Source organism: Lissotriton helveticus, chromosome 1_1 (genome assembly GCF_964261635.1).
Source record: "Lissotriton helveticus chromosome 1_1, aLisHel1.1, whole genome shotgun sequence".
Lineage (NCBI taxonomy): Eukaryota > Metazoa > Chordata > Amphibia > Caudata > Salamandridae > Lissotriton > Lissotriton helveticus.
In genome coordinates, this window is record NC_136057.1 from 1564832952 (window position 1) to 1564837951 (window position 5000).

Here is a 5000-nt window from a genome sequence, read left to right on the forward strand (position 1 = left end):
CAGGGTACGCCCGGACACCCCTCCAAGGCTGGTGGTTCTCTGCCATGGGGACCAGATAGGCTATGCCTGGGTAACACCTCCCTAGGCCACCCGGGGCTTCCTTCCTCCAGGCCAACGGCTTGTCAAATTGCCCAGGACGGGCGCCATGGCTCTTGGGCAGTCGTCCCCCGGGCGTCCGGGGCTCCATCCCGGCCGACGGCATGGAAAAGTGCCCAGGACGGGCTCCATGCATCCCGGGCATTAGTTCCCCCGGGCGCCCCGGGGCTCCATCCAGGCTGACGGCATGGCAGAGTGACCGGGTCGGGCTCCATGGCTCTTGGGCAGTCGTCCCCCGGGCGTCCGGGGCTCCATCCAGGCCGACGGCATAGGAGAGTGCCAGGGACCGGCTCCATGCGTCCCGGGCCTTCGCCCCCCGGGCGTCCGGGGCTCCATCCAGGCTGACAGCATGGCAGAGTGCCCGGGTTGGGCTCCATGGTTTCCAGGGTGGTCCTCCCCTGGGTGTCGGGGCGCTCCAGGCCGACGGCATGGAAAAGTGCCCAGGATGGGCTCCATGCGTCCCAGGCATTCGTCCCCCGGGCGCCCCGGCGCTCCATCCAGGCTGACGGCATGGCGGAGTGCCCGGGTCGGGCTCCATGGCTCTTGGGCAGTCGTCCCCCCGGGCGTCCGGGGCTCCATCCAGGCTGACGGCATGGCAGAGTGCCCGGGACGGGCTCCATGCATCCCGGGCCTTCGTCCCCCGGGCGTCCGGGGCTCCATCCAGGCTGACGGCATGGCAGAGTGCCCAGGACGGGCTCCACGGGTCCCGGGCAGCCCGCCCCCGGGCGTCCGGGGCACCCATCTCCAGGAGGCCAACGGTGTTGCAAAGTACCCGGGAAGGGCTCCACGAGTACCGGGCAGTCCTCCCCCGGGCGTCCGGGGGCTCCCTTCTCCAGGCCAACGGGTCCAGGGACCCGGCCGGGGCCCCAGTTGGGGTGCTCCGGCCCTGGGCCCTGTCCCCCGGCCTGCGCACTGCCAAAGTCCCGGGACGGGGTTCCGTGGTGCCCGTGGAGCCTCCCCGTGCTTGGCTGGGTTCAGGAGCCCCAGGGGCCCCGGGGAGGGTGGCCTCCCCACCTGGGGCTCCGTCCTGGGTCCTGCCGTGCGGCATGGTGCCCGGGACGGGGTCCGGAGGGTTCAGGCGGCTTCCCTTTCGTGCCCGGCCATCTGGACGCCCAGATCCCCTCGGCCATCTGGTCGCCCGCAATGCTTTCCTATAAAGTAAAAGTAAAGTCCACATTTGTAAAGCGCACAATCACCCGTAAGGGTCTCTAGGCGCTGGGGGCCGTCGGGAAGATTAAGCGAGCTATTGCCCAGAGTCACATGGTGCTGGGCTAACCTGCCGGCGGAGCCGGGGATCGAACCGTGGTCCCCAGATTCCAACGTCAGTCGCCCTGGCCGCGGCGCCACACCTCTCCTATGAGGCGACCAGATGTCCGGACTTCCCTGGAAGTCCAGATGAGGTGCCATTCGCCTCCCCGATCCCAGCGAGGGCTCCAGGAGGTCGGGCGCCCACGCGCCTTGGGTCCCCTATATCACTTGGTGCGCATAGATTACAAGAAAGGGGGGTAATTTTCCTCTGGACTACTAGGGGCAGGGTACGCCCGGACACCCCTCTGAGGCTGGTGGTTCTCTGCCATGGGGACCAGATAGGCTATGCCTGGGCAACACCTCCCTAGGCCACCTGGGGCTCCCTTCTCCAGGCCGACGACAGGTCAGAGTGCCCAGGACAGGCTCCACGGGTCCCGGGCGTCTGGGGCTCCCTTCCCCGGGCCAACGGCTTGTCAGAGTGCCCAGGACAGGCTCCACGGGTCCCGGGCGTCCAGGGCTCCCTTCCCCGGGCCAACGGCTTGTCATAGTGCCCAGGGCGGGCTCCACGGGCCCCGGGCGTCCGGGGCTCCGTTCCCCGGGCCAACGGCTTGTCAGAGTGCCCAGGACGGGCTCCACGGTTCCCGGGCGTCCGGGGTTCCGTTCCCCGGGCCAGCGGCATGTCAGAGTGCCCAGGACGAGTTCCATGTGTCCCGGGCAGTCCTCCCCCGGGCGTCCGGGGCTTCCATCTCCAGGCGAACGGCAGGTCAAAGTGCCCAGGACGGGCTCCACGGGTCCCTGGCAGTCCTCCCCCGGGCGTCCGGGGCTCCCTTCCCAAGGGCAAAGGCAGGTCAAAGTGCCCAGGAGGGGCTCTACGGGTCCCGGGCAGTCCTCCCACCGGGCGCCCGGGGCTCCCATCTCAAGGCCAACGGCATGTCAAAGTGCCCAGAACGGGCTCCATGGGTCCCGGGCAGTGCTATCCCCTGGGCGTACGTGGTTGTCCGACATTCGGTCGGATGTGCTTTTACGTACCGGATCGGAATCGGCCCCCATAAATTCGTACGTAAAGTATATAGCAAGTCAACCTGAAATCTGCTGGGTCAGAATTGGCTCGATTCCGATCCGGTCGGAAGGTTAGGAGTCCGTACGAATTTGTCGGGATTGGGAGTCCGTACGAATTTGTTTCGGGATTGGGAGTCCGTGCGAATTTGTTTCGGGATTGGGAGTCCGTACGAATTTGTTTCGGGATTGGAAGTACGTACGAATTTGTTTTGGGACTGGGAGATCGTACGAATTTGTTTCGGGATTGGAAGTACGTACGAATTTGTTTTGGGACTGGGAGTCCGTACGAATTTGTTTCGGGATAATAATAATAATAATAATAATAATAATAATAATAATAATAATATCCACATTTGTAAAGCGCACAACCACCCGTAAGGGTCTCTAGGCGCTGGGGACCGTCGGGAAGATTAAGCAAGCTATTGCCCAGAGTCACATGGTGCCGAGATAATCTGCCGCCAGTGCTGGGGATCGAACCATGATCCCCAGAAGCCAGAGTCAGTCGCCCTAGCCGCGGCGCCACACCTCTTCCTACTGGGATATGGAGTCCGTCAGGATTGGGAGTCCGTACAAATTTGTTTCGGGATTGGGAGTCCATAGGAATTTGTCGGAATTGGGAGTCCGACCATGGACGGGCTCCATGGGTCCCAGGCAGTCCACCCCCGGGCGTCCAGGCCCGAGAGCGCCGGTGGTCCACCCTGCGCCTGAGGCCCAGCCAGGGTCCCCGAGCCCTACCCGGCGTGGGCAGGCAGAAGCCCTACTGCGAAGGCTCGGGGTGGGAAGCAGGGAGTCCTTTCGGTCCCGGCCATCTGGTCGCCCGCAACGCTTTCCTATGGGGCGACCAGATGGCCGAACTTCCCTGGAAGTCCCAATGAGGTGCCATTTGCCTCCCGGATCCCAGCGAGGGCTCCAGGAGGTCGGGTACATTCGCGCCTTGGGTCCTCTCTGTCACCTTGCGTGCACAGATTACAAGAAAAGGGGGTAATTTTCCTCCGGATTACTAGGGAGAAGGGTATGCCCGGACACCCCTCCAAGGCTGGTGGTTCTCTCCCCGGGGGACCAGATGGGCTATGCCTGGGTAACACCTCCCTAGGCCACCCGGGGCTTCCTTCCTCCAGGCCGACGGCATGTCAAATTGCCCAGGACGGGCTCCATGGCTCTTGGGCAGTCGTCCCCCGGGCGCCCGGGGCTCCATCCCGTCCGACGGCATAGAAAAGTGCCCAGGACGGGCTCCATGCGTCCCGGGCATTCGTCCCCCGGGCGTCCGGGGCTCCATCCAGGCTGACGGCATGGCAGAGTGCCCGGGTCGGGCTCCATGGTTTTCAGGGTGGTCCTCCCCTGGGTGTCGGGGCGCTCCAGGCCAATGGCATGGAAAAGTGCCCAGGACGGGCTCCATGCGTCCCGGGCATTCGTCCCCCGGGCTCTTGGGCAGTCGTCCCCCGGGCGTCCAGGGCTCCATCCAGGCTGACGGCATGGCAGAGTGCCCGGGTCGGGTTCCATGGTTTCCAGGGTGGTCCTCCCCTGGGTGTCGGGGCGCTCCAGGCCGACGGCATGGCAGAGTGCCCGGGACAAGCTCCATGCGTCCCGGGCCTTCGTCCCCCGGGCGTCCGGGGCTCCATCCAGGCTGACAGCATGGCAGAGTGCCCGGGTCGGGCTCCATGGTTTCCAGGATGGTCCTCCCCTGGGTGTCGGGGCGCTCCAGGCCGACGGCATGGAAAAGTGCCCAGGACGGGCTCCATGCGTCCCGGGCATTCGTCCCGGGACGGGGACGGGGTGGGGAAGAGTCCAGACAGCTTCACCTCCATGCCCGGCCATCTGATCGCCCAGATTCCCTCAGCCATCTGGTTGCCCGGATCCCCTCGGGCATCTGTTGGCCCGCAACGCTTTCCTATGGGGGGGGACAAGATGGCCGAACTTCCCTGGAAGTCCCGATGAGGTGCCATTCACCTCCCGGATCCCAGCGAGGGCTCCATGAGGTCGGGTTCTTTCACGCCTTGGGTCCCCTCTGTCACCTCGCGTGCACAGATTACAAGAAAGGGGGGTAATTTCCCTCCGGATTACTAGGGGCAGGGTACGCCCGGACACCCCATCCAGGTCTGGTGGTTCTCTGCCATGGGGACCAGATAGGCAATGCCTGGGCAACACCTCCCTAGGCTTCCTTCCTCCAGGCCAACTGCATGTCAAATTGCCCAAGACGGGCTCCATGGCTCTTGGGCAGTCGTCCCCCGGGCGTCCGGGGCTCCATCCCGGCCGACGGCATAGAAAAGTGCCCAGGACGGGCTCCATGCGTCCCGGGCATTCGTCCCCCAGGCGTCCGGGGCTCCATCCAGGCTGACGTCATGGCAGAGTGCCCAGGTCGGGCTCCATGGTTTTCACGGTGGTCCTCCCCTGGGTGTCTGGGGGCTCCAGGCCAAAGGCATGGAAAAGTGCCCAGGACGGGCTCCATGCGTCCCGGGCATTCGTCCCCCGGGCGCCCGGGGCTCCATCCAGGCTGACGGCATGGCAGAGTGCCCGGGTCGGGCTCCATGGGTCCCGGGCAGCCCTCCCCCCGGGCGTCCGGGGCTCCCACCTCCAGGCCGACGGCATGTCAAAGTGCC